The sequence below is a fragment of the Podarcis melisellensis genome (assembly GCF_964234715.1).
Source record: "Podarcis melisellensis genome assembly, chromosome: 2".
Lineage (NCBI taxonomy): Eukaryota > Metazoa > Chordata > Lepidosauria > Squamata > Lacertidae > Podarcis > Podarcis melisellensis.
In genome coordinates, this window is record NC_138529.1 from 24,443,624 (window position 1) to 24,467,019 (window position 23,396).

Sequence of the window (23,396 nt, forward strand, 5' to 3'; positions counted from 1 at the left end):
TATGATGAACAAAATGTTATTTTGAGCACTTGGTTTGTGTTGGCTCTCTCGGTGCAGCCCACCTCTAAACAGTGAGAAGCGATTTGTCATTAAGAAGTAATAGGAGAAGATTATTAACATTAGGACATCCGGACATCTAGGGAGAGTACCTCAGGTTCCTTTTGCTCAGCAGTGGACGTCTTTCAGAACAAAGGCTATAAAGATTTCCTGTCCCTTCTTTCGAGTGTTATTTTTAAAAATATATCCTAATTTACTTTGGAACATTCCATCTGGCTATATTAGATGTCGCACAGAGCCCACCTTCAAGCATATTTTAATTGGGGGGGGGAAAGTTAGGAATTGTTGGGCTTTCTAAAAATGCAATGTTTTCTTAGGATCTGATATTTCAGTGGATGAAATGGTATGCAAATCAGTGTAGAAGGAAATAACAAGTTCCAACACATTTATCTGTGCCTTCCAGGATGAAAAAGAAGCTTGTTTCGTGTCTTAGTCAAAGATGGAATAATTGAGCTGCTTCTCTGTTCTATACATTGATTAATTTTGTCCCACTCTCATGAGTTTTTGAAGATTGTTTTCAGAAGCACATTGACAAAATTCTCTTTTTCTAGCATCAATGCAGACTGGATATGGTGGAAGGACTTTACCCCAGTCTCATTTAAAGGTAGATCTATCAAATTTAGACTTTCCAAAACAACATGAGAACCAAAACACGCCCTTCCTTGGACATTTACACTGATCCAACCAACCAAGGTCAACAAAAATGCATCTGTTTGGTAAAAGTATGTGTAAAAATGAATATACATGAAAATGACAAAATCGCATTACATTAGGAGGAATTGCTTGCAAAAATATGTAAACTGCTCAAAAATGCATACCTAAATGTGTTTATTATGAAAAATTCACACTAAATAGTTGAAGAATTTTCACAAGGATTTTTTTATTTTATTTTAAATTGGAAATTGCTGCAGAATTGTGGAAAACTGAATTTAAGGTTGGAAAAATAAGGATCTGAGGAGGATTGAAATTGACAGATCCTTCCATCCTTAATGGTGACAAATGGCCAGGGTCATTGATACTTAGAGAACTTTGTTTCTTTAGCTTCTGTTTGTTTTCAGAGAATTCTGCACCCTCATTCTAAGTAATTCTAAGTAATATTTATTGGCATCAGCAGGTCAGGGTCCCTTTAATCTTTGAACCACACCCCTGATTACTCAAATGCCCAGCCTCCAAAGAAGCTTACAGAAGTTGTGGGACGTGATACATAAGTAGCAGTCAAGTACAACATTCCTTGTTTTCCTAGAGTGGACATGCAGGTGGATGTTTGTTTCAGCCAGCCGAAAACTTCCTGTTTCCTCCTGGCCTGGAGCATCCTTCCTCTTGCGTGTGACTAGAGGTGGGCATGACCTTACCTGTTCAGGTGACAAAAGGACAAGGCACGCAGCACATTCTCCTCTCTTTGGACTTTGTCATTGGAGCGACAGCTCTCTTTTTAGCTAGAGATGCCCTGTTGGCTTTCAGCCAACAGAGGACCAAGAAACTATCTACATATTGGATAGACTCACAGGTATATATATCTGTAACTAAGTTTGCCTTCAGGGATCCATCTGTGAACTGATGATGCTGTGACTAAACTACTTTTATATATCTTAAATAAGATTGTGGTGTGTTTATTCTTTTAAGGGGGAAATAAGGGATCTTACCAGGAATCTATATTGAGAAGCTTAAACAAGTTTGCAACCAGCTACCCACTGTGCATTTAAAGGGGAATGTTAAAACTCTGCTAAAAGTTATCTAACTTGTTAGCGCAAGTTAGAATTAAGGTTACCAGATTCTTTTCTATGAATCCGGGGACACTTTTCAACTTCAATGGATTTTGCATGGGGACTGATTTTTAATCCGGTGACTATCCCCGGGAAATGCGGGCATCTGGTAACCTTAAGTTAGGAAGGATATTAATAAATAATATATCCTCTCCTGCCTCCCTTAACAGTCCAACAAAAGTATGTGTTTCTTAACTTCTCATCATTGCTACTGCTGATTTTTCTTTAAAAAGTGTTTGGTTCTTCTGTAGTAGAAAATGCTGTAGTTGAACAGACAGACAGGCTCCAGCTGCACATATGTGGGGTTGCTTTACTTTTTAGAGAACCACCTATCAATTTAAGATGCTGGCTTTTAGTTATTTTGTTTTGAATTTTGTACATGTGTATTCTGCTTTGGGGACAAAATGGGCTCGCAAAGTGATTTACCATTAAAAACCTTCTGCGATACCCATACCTTTAAAAAATGAGAAAGGAATTCATAAACCTCAAAGAAAAACATATTTCTGAAAACTAAAAATCCTTCCTGCTCTCACCTGGATTCAACCTATACCTAGATCTCATTAGACGTCAAATACCCCTCACCCTAAAATGCCCACCAGCATAAGCATGATGACCTGGTCCTACTGCATTGGGTTGGGTATATTCCCTGATACAGTGGTACCTCGGGTTAAGAACTTAATTCATTCTGGAGGTCCATTCTTAACCTGAAACTGTTCTTAACCTGAGGTACCACTTTAGCTAATGGGGCCTCCCGCTGCTGCCGCACAATTTCTGTTCTCATCCTGAAGCAAAGTTCTTAACCTGAGGTACTATTTCTGGGTTAGCGGAGTCTGTAACCTGAAGCGTCTGTAACCTGAAGCATCTGTAACCCGAGGTACCACTGTACTGGTAAAAATTAACACCGCCTGTTACCTGAACTCTAGAAGTTACTTGAACTCCATGACACCATACTTAAGTGATTCTTGGTATCTTAGCAACTAACCAATGCAAATGGATATAGAGCACTCCAGCTTTACAGGAGTCACTTAATCTCAGAACAAGACAGGGCCTCAGGGATCATCTCATCTAAATATACCCTATAAATAAACTATATTGACAGATGAGTGGTCAGTCTTCTGGTACTCCCCCCCCCCCAACCTGGGACAAAATCCCAAGCCTCTCTAGCAGCATGTATGCAAACTTGCTGAGCCATCCTTTTGAGTTTTTAAATGTGACCAAACTGAGCCTCCTACAGCAGAGTCGAGTATACACTTCCAGAATTAACACTAAATACATTACATCTGGTAAATGAGCCACATAGCTGCTAGAGGGCCATGAAAATTTGTGTCCTGGGCTTCTTAGACTCGTCTACACATGAATTATCTGAAACTGAAGGAGCGCATGGGTTGCCATATATGAAATATGATTGTTTACAAAACTATTGTACTACCAACCTTACTGTACACTTGTGAAACATGGACCACTTATAAATGCCATCTCCAACTCCTCAAAAGATTCCATCAACAGTGTCTCTGAAAATTTTTACACATTACTTGGGAAGACAGGCGAACTAATACCAATGTACTGGAACAAGCAAAGATCACCAGTGTCAAAGCAATGATTCTTCAACATCAACTTTGCTGGACTGGTCGGGTTGTGCGGATGCCTGATTATCATCTTCCAAAGCAGCTACTCTATTCCGAACTTAAAAATGGAAAGTGTAGTGCTGGTGGTCAACAAAAGAGTTTAAAGACTGCCTCAAGGCAATTTTTTAAAAATGTAGTATAAACACCAACAATTGGGAAACAATTGCCTGCGAGTGCTCCAGTTGGAGAGCAGCCTCTACCAAAGGTGTCATGGGCTTTGAAGACACTCAAACTCAGGATGCAACGGAGAAGCGTGCTAAGAGGAAGGCACGCTTGGCAAATCCACACCATGATCAACTCCCACCTGGAAACCAATGTCCCCACTGTGGAAGGATGTGTGGATCCAGAATTGGCCTCCACAGTCACTTATGGACTCATTCTTAAAACCATGTTTATGGAAGACAATCAACTATGAGTGATCGCCAAAGAAGAAAGATATTGACATTATTTTCAGCTCTCCTACCCCATCTTTTTGCTCAGGGGAGGAGCTCATGTAGGTCCTGGTCCTGGCTTATGAAGGTGCTCTAGAAGGTTCACAGGTAGTGGTTATGTGTAAATAAAACCATACAACACAAACATATTACAGTCTCTGGTGAGCTACATTCTAAGGAAACCAAATCTGAGGTATATGTGGGCAGATGTTGCGGTACATGTAACAATACCAGCCAGATGAGTCAGTGACCTGACATGGCATAAGGCAGCTTCATTGGTTAATACATTCAACAAACAACATCACCATCATTGAGAAATAGTGTAGGCTGAAGCCTGATTGTTGTCTGCTGCTGACCCTCTTGAAGGAGCAAAGCCTTTCAACAGCAGCATTTCTGACCTCAGGCAAAAGTAAGGTATGACTGGAATGGTAACTGCTAATCTCTCAACTCCTAAGAAAAGGCAACGGATCTTCCTCCCTCTCTTCCTCCTTTGGAAATAAATTTTGCCACTATGGATGGAAGTATAAGGAGTAGAGTAGGACATATCATGTCTCTAGAATTCAGCTGACTTGGTGTATTTATTTATTCAGCAAAGCAGTAAGCAGATAATATACTAAATGAGCAGTAAACCTCGTTTGTTTGTTTTTGTTTGTTTGGTTGTCTGCTTGCTTGTTTAATACCTTGCCTTTCAGTTCTTTGGAAATTGTGAGTAAGCCATAAGCAGAAAGTTCTTAGTGATATAAACAATTGTATCAGTGCTCATCCTCTATCCACCCACCATATATTAGCTTGTGATTTGAGATTGTGTCATCAGGTTTCTAAACCGAGTGTGAAGGGTTCACGTGCAAAAGTTACTTGCCCCTTGTTATGTACTGAGTTGAATAGGATTCAAATTGCAGCAGTCTAATTGGTCCTAGAACAATAGGATTCAGAATGCAGCAGTCTGATTGGTCCATAGGAGCCACCCAATCCAACTCCAGGTGGAAGTGAATCCACAACCTGATTGGCCTACAGGAGAATCCTGGAATTAGCCAATCACGTGGGGCCCATTGTGTAAATAAAGCAGACAGTTCAGGGAAACTTCCATTCTTCACTACTATGAGCTGAATATAGAGCATGAAATCCACACTCGACTCCGAGTATATTTCACCCCTCCGCAAGACATTTCTTACATTTTGATGCTTCACAATCAATCATGTAGAAACATGATTAAGTCAAGGATGAAGAAGTTCTGACTCTCCAGCTGTTGCTGGTCAGTAACTCCCATCAGCATCATTGACAACGCTGGCCGAGGCTGATGGGAGTTGGAACCCAACAACATCTTGGGGGCCTCATGTTCCCCACCTCCAGCCTACGAAGACTGTTGGACCAGAGGCAACAGTGAAGTAAAGGAAAGGACCTTGTACACCACAGGAAATTATGGTGTCTTTCGTTTCATCTTCAACTTTTTAGAAGCTATTCTCTGTCTTCAGCATTAGAATCTGTGAGGTTTCAGAGTCTGTGGGCTGATTTGAATGCTGTGTCCTCCATGTGGGGGCTGCAAAAAATTTGCTGCCATATGGGCATCACTCGACACAGCAGATGTAACCATCCATGTGAGGGCATCTTCACTGACGGTGGCTGATTCCAGTATCTTCCAGGGTTCCAAGCTGTTTTCCATATAGTTCACATGGAAATATTCTACAAGACACTTCACAATTAGGTTGAACCATGTAGAAATAAGAAATATGTACACTCTGTGTGAAGTGCTGTCATGGGCAGTGGGGTGATTTTTGGTGATTGCTACAAGGTGACTGAACATTGGAATTGGCCCTGAGAATATTTATTCTTGGAATGTTCTCAACTCTGTGGAGGCCTGACACCCAGCAAGGTCCATGATCCATCAGAGGGTCCATCACTTAATGGAATAACTAGACCAATCTCCTATTTCCAGGGCTACCTGACAACAATTAAGTCACTTTCTGTAGGAACACTCAAGTCACCGGGGAAATGGGATGTCATCATATAGAGACATCTGGAGCAATCTCCATTATAGTGTTGCAATGAGAGGGTGATGACAGCAGAGTGCGGTCCAGATTGATCCATGGCTCCCACTCCCATCACAGAATATGAGATCACCCATAAGACTTCCAGGCTATTGCCATTTCCTGGAAGGAAGTGGACCAGGTTGCCATGAGGCATATCTCACCCTGGAGTGGCAGGGCTCAACTGAGCTCTGGTTGCTCACACCACTGCTCCATTCCAGGATAGGATAGGGAAGCAGATGAGGTGGCAGTGAAGTTTGCATGGTGCAAACACATTGACGGGAACACCGGCTGATGACCACCCAGACCACCTCACCTCTCTCTGTCCTGCAGCAATGCAGATGACCCGAGATCAAGAGAGCATTGTATCCTGCTATCTGTTACTGTCTCTCTTCCCCTGTTTAATCCCTGTGGCACTAGAAGTACTAACAGGACCAACAGGAGACTTGTAGTCCATTGTCACCAGGCACCTTAGGAAATGGAGGATTAATCCCAGAGCCTCTGGTGTAATCTCATACCCCCCAATATTTCTCTGATGAAAAAAGGGACATCCTATATTCAGTGATGATGATGATGATGACGACGAGATGATGATGATACCCTGCCCATCTGACTGGGTTGCCCCAGCCATTCTGGGTGACTTCCAACGTAGATAAAAACATAATTAAACATTAAACTTTTTTTTTTTAATTTCCCTATACACTGCTGCTTTCAGATGTTTTCTAAAGGTTGTATAGTTATTTATCTCCTTGGCTTGGGGGTTGCATGACTCCATACCCTCCAACATTTCTCTGATGAAAATAGGGGTGTCCTAAGGAAAAGCAGGGACGCAGGTGGCGCTGTGGGTTAAACCACAGAGCCTAGGACTTGCCGATCAGAAGGTCGGTGGTTCAAATCCCCGTGACGGGGTGAGCTCCTGTTGCTCGGTCCCTGCTCCTGCCAACCTAGCAGTTCGAAAGAACATCAAAGTGCAAGTAGATAAATAGGTACCGCTCCAGCGGGGAAGGTAAACGGCGTTTCAGCAAACTGCTCTGGTTCACCACATGACCCAGAAGCTGTACGCCAGCTCCCTTGGCCAATAAAGCGAGATGAGCACCACAACCCCAGAGTCGGTCATGACTGGACCTAATGGTCAGGGGTCCCTTTACCTTTACCTTTAAGGAAAAGCAGGGCATTCCAGGATCAAAACAGAAACTGGGTTGGCTTCTGTAAATCTGGGACTGTCCCTGGAAAATAGGGACACTTGGAAGGTCTGTAACCTCCCATCTCCTGATGAGAGAGGTACTTGAAGGAATGGAATAGAACTGTCCATCACACATTTTAACCTGGTTGTGTGTTTTGTTGCTACTCTGCCCCGGGGAGTTTAGGTAGCAGTGTATGGAGTGCCAGAAGCCTTATCTGGGCCCCCATCTAAACTGTTCCCATTTATGATGCTTTTTTATGGAGTGTGGGGTTGGGAGTCACAGACAACCATGTATCCAGGGCTCAGGAAAACCTGGAGATAGCCCTCATCAGGAAGTATAGTATACTTCTTGGGATAAACATCTCTTTGTGGTATATGTCTGTGGTGATACTTTGGACCAGAGTTGGGTGAAATTTTTTATGTGGAAAATGTACTGTTAAAAATAGCTTCTCACAGAAACACAAAAGTCTGGGCGATAAAATATTAATTTCCATTTCCGTTTCTTTGATGTTTTCCAGGAGAGTCAACCAAAGGACACCGTATGAACTATGTTGAAAAATCAGAAACAAGATTTTTCTCTTTTCCTCTTGAAAAATAATAATCAGAAAACACTTTAGTAGTCATCTGACAAACTATTTCCCTTTTATGCTGAAGTGGCAAAGTTTTCAGACATTCCTTTTTATAGGGATTTTTTAAAACATAAAGGTAAAAGGACCCCTGACCATTAGGTCCAGTTGCGGACAACTCTGGGTTGCTCATCTCGCTTTATTGGCCAAGGGAGCTGGTGCACTGCTCCCAGGTCATGTGGCCAGGATGACTAAGCCACTTCTGGCGAACCAGAGCAGTGCACGGAAACACTGTCTACCTTCCCTTCGGAGCAGTACCTATTTATCTACTTGCACTTTGACGTGCTTTCTAACTGCTAGGTTGGCAGGAGCAGGGACCGAGCAACGGGAGCTCACCCTGTCGTGGGGATTCGAACCGCTGACCTTCTGATTGGCAAGCCCTAGGCTCAGTGGTTTAACCCACAGCGCCACCCGTTTTAAAAAATGGTCCTGCTTAATTTTATTTTTCAGTCTTAAAACATTGAAATTTCCACAGGGAAAACTTGCTATCCAAAATACTCCAGTATTATGCTGCCTTTTGGTGAGGATAATTATGTTTCAGGGCAAACCAACAGTTGTACTAAATAACTCATACTTCACATTTCTTCTCATCTTTGCTGTACTATTCTTGACAGCTCAATATGGGTCTCACTTTGTAATAAACATAAAGCACATCTGCAATATATGATCTTTCACTGCTGTGTTTTGCAAGACATTTACTTGAATTATCCATTTGTGTAGTCAATACAAGTCGAACAGTTTTATTATTAACTGCCTGCTAGGGCAAAGGAAGAGGAGAAAGCCAACCTGCTTTAAGAGATTCACCTGCATAATTGCAAAAATACATTAATTATGGTTTCCATTCTCAGCGGATGGCAACAGCTGAAACTGCATGGGCTTTGAGATGTACAAAATGCCTGCTCATATTTTTAAAATACCCGTTCTCTGCCCACCTGCACATACTGCAGAAATGTGCTTTCATTTGCTGGCACCCAAATTAGAATTTTAAAATGGCATTAAAAAGAAAGGGGGGAAAATCCAACATTTGTAACTGGAATCAATCTGGATGGTTTATGTGAGACCTGTCAGAAAGGCTTATTCCCTTCCTACAATGTTGCTATGAAGGACTGAAATACACATATCTTCTGGCACCTCAGAAGACATCTACCCACTTTTTTTCAGAGCCTAGATTATGAGCTGCTATGTTGAATTCTATTGTGAAGCCAACACTTCTGAGACCCATATGTTTCACTTCTAGTGACTTCATCCACCAGAGCTCCTAAATTCTGGCGTCTGTGAGGCCTGGGGTAGACTCAATAGAAGGTCTTTGATAACTGCTTGAGTTGTTACATTCACTAGGCCATCTCTAATTGCCGTGGCAGTTTTCCATGGAGAACCAGTGGGATATCCAGTGGTACCTCGGGTTAAGTACTTAATTCGTTCCGGAGGTCTGTTCTTAACCTGAAACTGTTCTTAACCTGAAGCACCACTTTAGCTAATGGGGCCTCCTGCTGCCGCTGCGCCGCTGGAGCACGATTTCTGTTCTTATCCTGAAGTAAAGTTCTTAACCCGAGGTACTATTTCTGGGTTAGTGGCGAAGTAACCTGAAGCGTATGTAACCTGAAGCGTATGTAACCCAAGGCACCACTGTAGTTAAATCTGGATATGAACTCTTTAGGTTTGGGCAGAGAAGGAGGTTCCATAGGTTTAAATGACTGGCATGACTTTGAATATTGAGGAATGGATGTGGTGGAAAAAGTCTCTCATTGAGTTCCATATGCCATGAAACATTTTACATGCAGTGCAGAGGCAAACTCACTCCATATTTCGCAAGCAACCTAAACTCATAGCAACAGTGGTGCTTGCAACACATTTCCTTGCATCATCTGTGGGTAGAGAAACAGTGCACATCATAATGACTCCCTAGACCTTGCTACAAATCGATGGATTTAATAAACCCAGGAAGCAAAGACTTTGGATGAGGCGTTTCTTCATTTCCAGATCAATAATGCAAGGAAACTGATGGCTTAATTTACGGATGCCATAATGAATGGCATAATAATAATAATAATAATAATAATAATAATAATAATAATAATGATGTTGCAAATGTTTACAAAGTTCAGAATCTTTACTGATCATCACAAGCTAGAGGAAAACTCAACCAAAACACAAAATTTTTAGCACTATTTTATACTTGGTGATTTATGCCAGTAGAGAGAGAAGCGTATTTGATGTTCAAGGGACTGTTATTTAATATTCTAATTTCCAAACACTGAGATCAGAACAAAATCACATTGTATATGTGGAAGCTACCAGTAAGATGAGTAGCTATTTCCATGTAAAAGCCACTTGTTCCCATTTTCTCCACTTGTTCACCATGTTTTTTAAACACTCATAGGTTTCTTTCACAGTGCAGGCAAGCAGTGGGAAAATACAATTAGAGGCAGACATGTGTGTGTGTGTGTGTGTGTGTGTGTGTGTGTGTGTATACGCTTCAGGTTACATGCGCTTCAGGTTACAGACTCCTCTAACCCAGAAATATTACCTCGGGTTAAGAACTTTGCTTCAGGATGAGAACGAAAATTGTGAAGCAGGAGGCCCCATTAGTAAAGCGGTGCTTCAGGTTAAGAACAGTTTCAGGTTAAGTACAGACCTCTGGAATGAATTAAGTACTTAACCCAAGGTACCACTGTATAAGATGACCCCTATTTTGGGGGACTCAAATTTAAGAAAATGGGGGGGGGGAATGGCTCAGAGTTGTTGAGCTATTTTTTTGGGGGGGGGGTTGCCAAAAATCGCTCACCCGCACGCAGCGCCTCTCGTCTGCCCCATCGCTGGCAGAAGCTGCCAATCACACGCCCAATTGCCGCAGCGTCAGCCAATCAATACCAGTCCTTGACACAGCAACCAATAAGACGCCCAATAGCTGCCAGCCACGGCAGCAACCAATCAAAAGTCCACCCTATGCTGTATCCATGTATAAGACGGTCCCCACTTTTAAAAATAATTTTAAAAGAAAAAACCCTAGTCTTACACACGGAAAAGTATGGTACTCTTGATTCTCTTACTAGACAGGAAGAGGAGGTTCTTCAAGTGTTTTTTTTTTACATCTATTCCCTGGTCATGGCCATACAATCATAGAATTTTAGAGCTGGAATGTACCTGAGGACAATCTAGTTCAACCACCTGCAATGCAGCAATCCTGTCCGCAGCCGTACCTGGGTGGGCTTGAACCATCAGCCTTCTGACTACCCAGACAGATGCACTAACCCATCGTGCCACCTTCAAAATGGTCAGATTTGCTTCCTGTTGAGATTTAGACTCGCAGCGACTGTTTCTCTCTGTGAGGGTGGGAAGCCAATATGGATGACTTGCCTGGGAGGCTAATGGACTTTGATTTCAGAGAGCTCTGAGAAGGGGAGGGATTTTCTGGCCCTTCTGGGTGGTGGTCCTGATGTGGCATGATCACAGCAGTTGGTTTTATTGCTCCCAAGCATCCTCTGCAGTTGTGCAGAGCCTGGTCAGCAACTTGGTATGTGCTGGAGCTAGAGAGGGAGGAGAGAAGTCATTTTGTTTGCATTTTAACGAGACGCTACCTAATGCACACTTCTAAAACCAATATGCAAATCGAAAGCCAGCTATCCTTTGAAATGAACACTTGCCTGAATTTTGTGATGAAGTTCCCCAGCCAAACAGTGTTTACAAAAATGCATATATTCAGGAAAAGCATGCATGTTTGAACAAAACTGAATTTTCTCCAAACTCAAACTCTGAAGGTTTGAATGTTTAGCATTTGTGAATTTCACTGCTGAAATTCAGCTTTCAATTATTTTTCTTTAAAATATCAAGTTAAATACAGTATCATCATCTTCTGTGCTATTACACTTTTCCCTTCCTCTGCCCCAGATTGAATCCAACAGCATCCATCACTGGGAATGTCAAAAATAAATTTGGATTAGGAGACCTGGGAGAATTTGACTGGGAGTATATCCACCCCATGATATATTTTAAATTAGGGATCTCCATAGCTTCCAGATAGGTTATATTATCTAACGCTTTAGGTAAAGATAAAGGGACCCCTGACTGTTATGTCCAGTTGCAGATGACTGGGGGTTGTGGAGCTCATCTCGCTTTATTGGCCAAGGGAGCCAGTGTACAGCTTCTGGGTCATGTGGCCAGCATGACTAAGCCACTTCTGGTAAACCAGAGCAGCGCACGGAAATGCTGTTTACCTATTTATCAGGTGGGCAGGAGCTGCGACCGAGCAACGGGAGCTCACCCCGTCATGGGAATTCGAACTGCCGGCCTTCTGATCGGCAAGCCCTAGGCTCTGTGGTTTAAGCCACAGTACCACCTGCAACCAATCTAACTCTTTAGTCCTGATTACCGTATTTTTTGCACTATAAGACTCACTTTTTCCTTCCTAAAAGGTAAGGGGAAATGTGTGTGCATCTTATGGAGTGAATACAGGCTGCACAGCTATCCCAGAAGCCAGAACAGCAAAAGGGATTGCTGTTTTCACTGCGCAGCGATCCCCCTTCCTGTTCTGGCTTCTGAGATTCAGAATATTTTTTTTCTTGTTTTCCTCCTCCAAAAACTAGGTGCTTCTTGTGGTCTGGTGCATCTTATAGAGCGAAAAATACAGTAATTGCACAATATATCAGGCACAACTGGCCTCCTCAGTTTTATATTTATATCTCCTCCTTGTCATGCAACACACTCTGTATTCCTTGTCAGACCACAAAAACACAAGGAGGCTGTGCTTCTCAGTTTCAAGCTTAGAAATGCCTACGGAATGAAGAAGTGAAGCTTGTGGGTAACCCAACTCCTTGGAAGACTCATGAAGCACATGCCAAAAAGACCTATTTCAAGGTTACTGGAAGGAACCCAGACCAGCTTATTTATAAGTGACCTATGCTTGGAGATCCATCGGACTGACTTGAGTGTCCATATCTGTCTTCTTCTGTGGAAGGTGCAGAGTCCCTGGTGGGAAAAACACTCTCTCTCGAAAGACTCTCTTCTCTCTTCCCCATACCTCTCTCTTATCTCTCACACACTCCATTTCAACTAATACAGAAACAGCAGGGTTTTGTGTTGTTTTTTTTAAGAAACCTGAAGTTTAGGACAGGAACTAATTTTCCTTACCTCCAGGGAGGGTTGTCAAACACATTTCCATTTACGGTTTGTGGGTTGCGCTAGGGACAACTCAGTCAGCTGAAACTGGGTCACTGGGATTGAAACTTCTGAAGCAGTGTTTCCATTCATCGCTATTAAAGCAATTTGAAAGTGCCACCAGTAGCATCCTGGTACAGTCCATGCTATGGGTAGGCAAACAAAGGCCCGGGGGCCGGATCCAGCCCAATCGCCTTCTAAATCTGGCCCACAGATGGTCCAGGAATCAACATGTTTTTACATGAGTAGAATGTGTCCTTTTATTTAATATGCATCTCTGGGTTATTTATGGGGCATAGGAATTCATTCTCCCCCCCAAAAAAAATTATAGTCTGGCCCCCCACAAGGTCTGAGGGACAGTGGACCAGCCCCCTCCTGAAAAAGTTTGCTGACCCCTGGTCCATGCCATTAAGTGTGAATGGATGTGGCATATAACCTTTGTCTGGTTCTGAGAACCTCTCACGAGACTACCCCATCAAAATTGAAAAAAAAATGCTTGGGAGGGACAGCACGGCACAGATGCAATGAATACAAATAATTCCAGGCGGAAACAGGACATGATAATGTGACTTCTCTCCAGATAAATTTCTGTGGTCTTTATCGAAACCACTTTTGCTTCCTGAGAAATTCCATAGATGTTCCACCAAGGAGGAACCTCCAAATACCTCCAAGTTTTTCTTGGAGACAATACACGGCCCAGTCACTTCTAGACAGCATTATTGCACTGCTCATTATGAATATCTGTCTTTTAAACTAGGCAGGAGCCTTCAAGTGTTCCAGAACATGGTCCAGAAGATCTACATCAGGATTTGTTGCCCTCTGAGGTGATTGCTTCACCTTGTCTCGTGGGTGGGCCAGCTCTGTATATAACACACCAGACCTTCAAGATGTCCCTATTTTCCAGAAGCCATCCCTGTTTCTGATTTGATCTGGAATGTCCTGCTTTTCCTTAGGACCTCCCTATTTTTATCAGAGAAATGTTGGAGGGTATCAAATTATCCAATCCCTGAGCCATCTGAAGACAGTCCTGTATAGGGAAGTTGTTTGTTTGTTTTTATAAAAAGTTTAATGTTTTGTTATGTTTTTATATACAGTGGTGCCTCGCAAGACGAAATTAACCCGTTCCGTGAGGCTCTTCGTATAGCGGTTTTTTCGTCTTGCGAAGCAAGCCCATTGACAGCTTAGCGGATTAGCGCTATTAGCGGTTTAGCGGCTTTTAGCGGATCAGCTGATAAGCGGCTTAGCGGCTTAGGAAAAGGGGGGAAAAGGGGGGGAAACCCGCAGGAACTCGCAAGACATTTCGTCTTGCGAAGCAAGCCCATAGGGAAATTCGTTTTGCGAAGCGCCTCCAAAACGGAAAACCCTTTCGTCTAGCGGGTTTTCCGTCTTGCGGGGCGTTCGTCTTGCGGGGCACCACTGTATGTTGGAAGCTGCCCAGAATGGCTGGGATAACCCTGTCAGATGGGTGGGGTATAAATAGTTTAATAATAATAATAGGACGTCCTTATTTTCATCAGAGAACGTTGGAGGGTATCCCTCTCTCTCTCTCTCTCTGTCTGTCTCTCTCTCTCTCACACACATTTTGCAAATCAAAAGGCATAAAAGGGAAATAATCTCAGCTAGAAAACTATACCATGCTGCCATCTTGTGGGGAAATGAATATTTACTAATGTATTTCTTTTGCTGCACCTTGCTCTTTGTAGAAGTCTCATTAGAAAAATCATTATGATTTACCCCTGCCCACCAGCAGCTTTGGACGTACACTAATGGAAGAAGCAGTTGAAAATTTAGCAAAGTACCAAAAGCACCTGAGGCTGGAAACAGCTTTGGCTCCAACTGTTGCAAACTGGATGGAACTCTCACACTCCAAATTCCTCTCCCTTTCTCTTAGGGTTCGGAGTTACATACAAAATGTCCAAAGGCTACTGTGCGTTTTCAAAGCAGATGTTGCACAACGGCTGAAGAGTGAATTCAAATGCTGCCTCCATTTTGATCTCACAAGATATCCTTAGACAAATTAGGCCTCTTACATATGGTCTGCCGATGGAGCGCTTGTTATTGATACAGTCAGTGGTACCTCTGGTTACGAACTTAATTCGTTCCGGAGGTCCGTTCTTAACCTGAAATCATTCTTGACCTGAGGTACCACTTTTGCTAATGGGGCCTCCTGCTGACGCTGCACCACCGCCATGCGATTTCTGTTCTCATCCTGAAGCAAAGTTCTTAACCTGAGGTACTATTTCTGGGTTAGCCGAGTCTGTAACCCAAAGCGTTTGTAACCCGAGGTACCACTGTACTTCCTAGTTCATTTTCACATCATTTCTCCTTTTATTTTATTTTTTGGAAGCAGGCTTGTTGCTCCAGATCTACAGTAATTTTGCAAACCCACATTAATTTGACAGTATGTGACCAAAACCTGCCTGGAAAATAGTCACAGCCTAGAAGAGGCCTTGATGACATTTGGGTACCCTTTACAGTGTTGTTGTGAGACAGAGATGAGCAGCCTCAGGCTCAGGGCCAGATATGGCCCTCCATGCCTCCATGTGGTCCTCAAGACTTTCGTCAAATACATGCTGTCTCCTCAGGCCACACTCCTTCCCCAGTGTGCAGAAAACAGCCTACTGTACAAAGGAAACATTTTTACTTTTGTCTCTGACTCCACTCCACTGGCATGTGACCCTCATGAGTCCACAATAAAATATTAAACATGGCAAAACAAAAAGAAAACTTCCCTATACACCTTCAGATGGCTCAGGGGTCAGATAACTCCATACCCTCCAACATTTCTCCAGTGAAAAAGGGAACATCCTAAGGGAAAGCGGGACATTTCGTGATCAAATCAGTTGCGTGGCAAGTCCCCTCCCCCATGTGAAATGAAGACACTGGACACATTATTTAAGGTTAATGGGCATAAAAAGGCCACAACTTTATTGATTACAGAATTGAAAGGTATTGGCCTTAGGCATTGGCTCCTATCGACGACCTGGCATGGAGACCGGGAAAGGTTATCCACAAGCCGCGGGAGTCCTATTGAAATACGCCAACTAGGATCCCACGGGTGTCACCGCTCGGGGGCGTGCCAGAGGCCCTTAACTCCCTAGATTTCGGATAAGGCCACACCCCACGGAGTCCTCTACCGGACTACCCTTTTCCTTGGGGGAAGGTGATGGCGCTTCCTTCCCCCCATTCATTTGCATAACAATTAACCCCTGCCAATGCCTAACCGCTAATACCGCGGAGGAACCGCTAATACCGCGGAGGTTGTGACGTTTGCTATGAGGTAGGCGAAAAAACCAAAAGGCTGAAAGTGCGCCAAATTGGAAAAATTCCTACCAGGCCTCTTGCAGCGACCAACCGGAGTCCATAGCAAGGGTCATAGCTAGCTAAGCCTAAGGGTGGGTGGGATGGGAAAACCGCTCAGCTGGAATGGGGAAAGAGGGCTGTCCCCGGGCGTGCCTGGCCTTAAGTAGGCTAGGCCACGCCTCCCCAGCCCGCCGATTGGCGGGCTGGGTCAAAGGCACGCCCGGGGATTCCCTGGATCTCGCAGGGGCCCGCAACCCCCTCTCCTCCTAAGCTCGGAAATGGCTAAACCGAGACATCTTCTCTAAATCAGGGGTGTCCCTGAAATATAGCAACACTGTCCTACTTTAAGCAGTGCCAGTTAGACCTGACTAATATATGTGATGTCCTTTGGACATTCCAAATAGCAGCCAATTGTTTTTATTATAGGTTTTGGCAATGGTTTGGAATTTGGAAAGGGATGTCTATTTTTCCTCTCTATTATCCTATTTCCTTATAAGCCAACAAAATTATTCCATGGACTAACATGCATTTGTCCTTAAAAAACCACACACACACAACTAAACAAAATTTGGGTATGTATGTTGAAATTCCAAAATCTTCTCCCAGTCTCATATTCACTGAAGTTGAAATCCCTCTGCTATGAAGTTTTTTAAAGCCTTCAACAAAGAACAATGCCCCAAAACGTACAATCAATTGTTTTCCTTTGAGTATTAACAATAAAGAGGTTCCAGTTTTTCCTCATTGCTGCCTGCACATGTCCAGTAAATGGGTCAAATATTATTCTGCCTCCCACCCCGCCCCAAAATTGGACAATGTACGTTTTTTGAGATACCATCAAATAAAAGAAGCCACTATTTATTTTTATTTAAACCACAAGAGGGGGCTCTAAATACACCAATGAAGATTACATTTAGAATCCCAGCTTCACTGCTGGGGGGGGGGGTCATTTTACAAAAAGCAGTGAAATAGGAAAGTGATAAAATAATGGACCAACATATGTAATGCAGACAATTTTTTTTCCCTAAAGAGCCTGAGTGCTTCTTCATTGAATAATTATCCTGCATCCAGAGAATTGTCTTTGTATTAGAATGATAGTAGCAGCCAGGCATTTTCTAGGACCATTTAAATATATTTATTTAATAAGCATTCTGATAGCAAAAAATGCATTAGCAAAATTTATTTATTTATTTATTTATTATTATTATTTTAAAAAATAAACCAAGGAAGGAGAATATAAATAAAGGAAGAGTCCAAGATGCAAGGCTTAACATCTGAAAATGTTGCAGCCTTAAGCGTTTCTGTTCTGGGTTCCAGCCACTCTCTTCCCTTGGTTTCCCAGTCTCCTCTCCAAAGTTAGTCAGCACTGGGCTATTGGGAGAGTCCTCTCTCTCCTTCATCCCTGGAAAGACGGAAATATAGCAGCTCTGTGTGAACCAGGAAATGACCAATTTATATAACGTGATGGTGTGTGTATGTCCTTGTTCCAGACACTCCATTTTATCTCCCTGTCCCACACGGTTGCTTATTGTTATTTATATCTCAAGTGCGCTTCCTCCCAGGAGCTCAAGGTTGTCTAAATGATCTTCCTCTTTCCACTTTTTATCTTCACAAGAGCCCTGCGAGATAGGCTAGGGTGAGTTAATGAGACCTGCAGGTACTGGGTGGTGTAAAAATTTAATAAATAATAATACATACACATAAGCAAGGCTTATTGTCAAAAGATTGTGGAGAGATGCAGGGTGTTCAATTCACATGCAGTGCACCAGACCCAGGAAATCTTGCTGGCATCCCCAATTTTAATCAGAGCTAAGTAATGAACGGTGGCAAAAGAAAAAAGTCTATCTGAAGTTTTTTGAATGACACTTCTGTGACACAATAGTGTTATAAATAAAGTTTGGAAAAGTGTTTCTCAAACTTTTTTCTTTAAAAAAACTCACCCTCCCTTTCAGCAAACATAAAAAAAATTCCTCACTTCCTTTAAAACCCAGCTTAGCTAATCATTTTTTTTTTGATTTTCAAATTGATTGAAAGTTCATAACTTATATTACACATGTTTCTTGGAAACACACACCACCCAAAAATAGCCATATCCCTCCCCCATTGAGAACTACTGGTTTAGATCCAGTTCATGTTGTATCTAAGCTGGAGATTGTTTAGGCTTCAGTACTGTACATATTCAAAGATCCTCATGTAAGTGTGGAGAATAGGTGTACACATTTCTTTAGCACCCACAACACCCTAATGAGCAGGGCCGGATTTAGGTTTGACGAGGCCCTAAGCTACTGAAGGTAAGGGGGCCCTTTATATGTCCAGCTGTCCTTTGTCAAAAACAAGTTGTCACTGTTTTTCGTGTTGAATATATGCTATATGGTAATTTATGGTCCTAATAGGCCCATACACAACACAAAACACTGTTGCTATATGTAGGTTTTATTTTATTTGTTTTTTATCTTATATTTTGGAAATGTACATCCAGGTGGTTTTTCTTTTCTTTTAAGTTTTTGGGGCTGCGGGATTAGATTGGATTACGTTAAAAGAAACCAATGTGTTAGATCTAGAAGGTCACGATAACAGGTATGGGTGATACATGTATTTAGTATACGATAGATTGAAAGTCCACAGGGGGTTTCTGAGCCACATGATAAGAAAATCGTTATATAAAATATGGATTAAATATAAAGGAATATTGGAGCCAAAGATACTCTGTGGACTTCACCCACAGAAGCCATGGCAGTTAAAAAAAGAAATATGAAAGGAGAACAGCCAACATACAGATCAGTTTTAGAAGTAGATAAGGATAAGCCAACACTGAAGAAATATGAGGAAATTAAAAACTCGCTAACAGACTGGCTACAATATTTCCAGCTACACCAAAGACTAACTACAGATTCAAAACAAGGAATTGCAAAGGAAACATCTAGATTCGAAAGAGAACCAATACTTAACAAATAGTAATTTTGGGGGGGCCCCGAGTGAGTGGGGCCCTAAGCTATAGCTTGTTTAGCTTACATAAATCCGGCACTGCTAATGAGATCCCCACATGATATTCAGTGAATGGAGGAATATGCTGTTAGTCCTAGTCATCTTCCTAATTTCTGGCTGAACAGTGTCCCCTAAGTGCCCACCTGACCCCATACATTCAGAAACCGTGCCGTCATCTGACCCTCTGGAAATCTCCAGAGAAGGTAGATGAAATGTCGCAACTTTTAGCATAGCAGGATGGCAAAGATGTGTTCATTTCAGCAAGGCAATACCAGCAAAAACTGCGAGCTGTGAGCTTCATGCTCTCCACTGGGCCCTCCCCTCCACCCCCCACTGCCGAAGAAGAAGAAGAAGAAGAAGAAGAAGAAGAAGAAGAAGAAGAAGAAGAAGAAGAAGAAAACAACAACGGCTGGCACACAAACTCAGCACATCCTGCCAGCCATGCATGAAGAAGCCCTGTACATCTTGGCTGTCGCAGCCAGGGTGGTCGTCTGTGTGTGTCGAAAGCCTAAAGCAAACAAAGGCAAGCTGCCGCCAGATGTTGGGAGGCTTTCAGGTTCACTGGATGCTCCTGAGGTAAGTGGCGCATGATGCGCTGCCCTTGCTTTCTCTCGACGACGTGGAAGGAAATGGAGGAGCCCAAGCTCTTGTGTCTTTCTCCGAGCAAGGATATAGCCCTGCTCTCCTTCCCGGAGCCATCTGAGCAAATAGGCGCTCAGCTCCAAACAGCAGTGGCCGCCGATCCATCAAGGCTATGCAAAACAAACCCTGCTGAACAATTTACAACTTGACCCCACATTGTGCTGGGAGTTCAGTCTACAGAATCTCCAAAAGGTCTTTTTTTCCTTGAGGGATTGTTATATTTGACGCCATATACATGAGACTAAATTAGCCACATCTAGAGCCTCTGTTTTCAGTTCTATAAGGAAGAAGGTATTATCGATCTGCCCAGGACAAAGAACGTTGTGAAGGATTAAAAAGTGAATTTGTGAAAATCTGAGAAAATCTAAAACTCCAGTTCTTTCCCTATTAGGCACAACAACAACAACAACAACAACAACAACAACAACGTGACCCAAAGCTGTGAATGAATTAATTGATCTGTGCTTCTTTAATGGATCAAATGGAATGATCAAATAATTAATCTTTATCGTAACTACAGGATGGTTTTGTGTGAGCTCAGAATGTGCGTTCATTGGTCATTTCATTGCATGGCAGGATTTGACAAAATCCTATCCTTAACAAATGTTAAAAGGTTTTTTTCCCACTTTATACATACATACAGTGGTACCTTGGGTTAAGTATTTAATTCGTTCCAGAGGTCCGTTCTTAACCTGAAAATGTTCTTAACCTGAAGCACCACTTTAGCTAATGGGGCCTCACGCTGCTGGAGCACAATTTCTGTTCTCATCCTGAAGCAAAGTTCTTAACCTGAAGCACTATTTCTGGGTTAGTGGCGTCTGTAACCTGAAGTGTATGTAACCTGAGATACCACTGTACTTAAACACAAAGAGAGAGAGAAAGCGCGTGCAGGGGTGTCATCTCTGTGGGGCCATGGGGCCAAAGGCCACTCCCCCAATATTCAATGAAGGGACCAGGCCCCCTCAATATTCTGCAGCCCACAGGGTAGGAGGACACCGGGAGGGCCCTACGGAGCCCATCACAGCTGTGGCAGGCCCCATCAGGCCTTTCAGAGGGTGCAACAGGTCCTGTCGGCCCTCCTCCTGCCATGTGACATCACATGCGCGTGCGGGGCACCCACAATGTTGGGCAGAACCTAGCGCGCATGAGGGGAAGAGACAGAGGGAGACATCCCCATGTGAATCAGAGCAGGGCCACCGGGTAGAAGGGTGTAAAATTATGCATGGTGTGTGCAAAGTGGATATCCTCCTCTGATAATATTTAGAACCCAGGGTCATCCAATGGATTTGAATGTCGGAAGAGTCAGGAGAGGGGGCGGAATCCACTCCAATTCCCAGTGGGGAGGAATTGTGGTGGACCACGTGGCCACCCACTCCCCTTCAGGGGCGGGGGACGAAGTCCCACTTCCCCTGGAGGTTCCCAGCCATGTCATTTGCCTGCCAGCCAATCCGCTGGCTGTGGGGGTGTGTGGCCGGGCCCCATTTAAACTGAGGCGTGAGCCGGAGAGCTTCCTCTTGGCTCACTTCCTCGTTGTGGCCTAAATTTGCCCAATTAACATAAACCTAATATCTGTGTCCTTATGTCTTATTCATCAACGAGGGGGTAGTCTTGGGGTCTCAACACACAAACTTTTTCACATAGGTAAAGGTAAAGGCACCCCTGCCCGTACGGGCCAGTCTTGACAGACTCTGGGGTTGTGCGCCCATCTCACTTAAGAGGCCAGGGGCCAGCGCTGTCTGGAGACACTTCCGGGTCACGTGGCCAGCGTGACATCACTGCTCTGGCGAGCCAGAGCCACACACGGAAACGCCGTTTACCTTCCCGCTGGTAAGCGGTCCCTATTTATCTACTTGCACCCGGAGGTGCTTTCGAACTGCTAGGTTGGCAGGCGCTGGGACCGAGCAGCGGGAGCGCACCCCGCCGCAGGGATTCGAACCGCCGACCTTTCGATCGGCAAGTCCTAGGCGCTGAGGCTTTAACCCACAGCGCCACCTGCGTCCCCTTCCTTTTTCACATAGCACATAGTTATGTGTGAACTATGCAGTTCAGTCCTACAAGATGAGTGGCTTTAGAAAGGGGTTGGACAAGATAAGGATTGAGGCTAAAACCATCAATGGCTGATGGTCATGATGGCTCTGTACTGCATCCAATATGGCACCAACAGAGGTGCCATCTTCACAAGCTGATTGACAGGGCCCGACACAATGTGCTGACATCACCCACACAATGCCCTGAGACGTTCTGACATCAGGCGTGTGAGATTGTGATGAGCCAGGGGCTGGAGCCGAACACCCTCTGAATAGTTGAAGGGACCTCGGCTCCCTCAAAAAAATGAATTGCCCCCCCCCCCAAAAAAAACCTGCCTTGGCCCCTAGGAGCTGGCAAGTATGCCTCTCAATATCAGCTGCTGAGGACGACAAGCAGGAGAGGTCTGTTGAGCTCAGGTCCTGCTTCTAAGCTGCTCAGAGACATCTGGTTGACCATTGCAAGAGTAGAATGATAGGTGTTGACCTGATCTACCAGGTTTCTTTTGATGGTCTTATGAAAGGTTCAATCTACCCAGTGCTTGATTAAACCCTGTGAAGGCCACTAGGCAGTCAAAATCTCGGTGGCCCCCTCACCAATTATCCCCCACACTTTTTTTTTTATTTTAGGTAAAGGTAAAGGGACCCCTGACCATTAGGTCCAGCCGTGGCCAACTCTGGGGTTGCTCATCTCGCTTTATTGGCCAAGGGAGCCGGCGTACAGCTTCTGGGTCATGTGGCCAGCATGACTAAGCCACTTCTGGCGAACCACAGCAGCGCACGGAAACGCTGTTTACCTTCCTGCCGGAGCGGTACCTATTTATCTACTTGCACTTTGATGTGCTTTCGAACTGCTAGGTTGGCAGGAGCTGGGACCGAGTAATGGGAGCTCACTCCGTTGTGGGGATTCGAACTGCCGACCTTCTGATCGGCAAGTCCTAGGCTCTGTGTTTTAACCCACAGTGCCACCCGCGTCCTTTTTTATTTTACCAAACAACAATTTTAATAAACCAATTTTAATACACAATATTATTTTGGTACATTTCCGTAGACCCCCTAAAAGTTGTGGGGCCCATAGACTCTGCCTATTTGGTAATGCAGTGCCGAATCTACCTGGCAGTAGGCATAAGTAGACAGGATTGGGTGGTGCACGCAATATAAACACAAAAGCACTCTGTGAGATGCCACATACTACAATGTGTGTGCAAGCTGTGGAAGAGCAACCAGGTGACGATTCCTTTAGTCAATGAGGAAGCGCAAAGCAGTTATTTCTCTCCTCTCCCCATCCCCCCGGTCACACAAGGTACATAGGAAATCTAGTTTAAAAGAGGATCATGACTCACAGATGTCAGGCAAATAGCCAGAGGAGCTTGAGGATTCTGTAGTCACAGGTGCATCACAGCAACAACAAAGAAAAAAGAAAAAAATTGAACCCTGCCAAATAAAACTCAAGCATTAGGTCAAAGGAAAAAATGCATCCAGGAGATGCATTGTTGTGCGACTACTGTGCAAGTTAACAAACGGCAGGAAGAACAGCCCCCCCTGCTTCTTCCATCTCCCCCCCCCGTACTGCTGTGCCATG

General features: G+C 43.7%; 1 long non-coding RNA gene across 1 annotated transcript in view; it reads right to left on the reverse strand.

Annotated features, from left to right (window-relative positions):
- Positions 1-2,469: 2,469 nt before the first annotated feature.
- Positions 2,470-23,396, reverse strand: part of LOC309363634 — a 136,182-nt gene continuing 115,255 nt past the window's right edge. Inside the window, exon 2 of the long non-coding RNA XR_014165495.1 lies at positions 2,470-2,577. This is a non-coding gene — a long non-coding RNA (uncharacterized lncRNA). The remainder of the gene's footprint in view (positions 2,578-23,396) is intronic.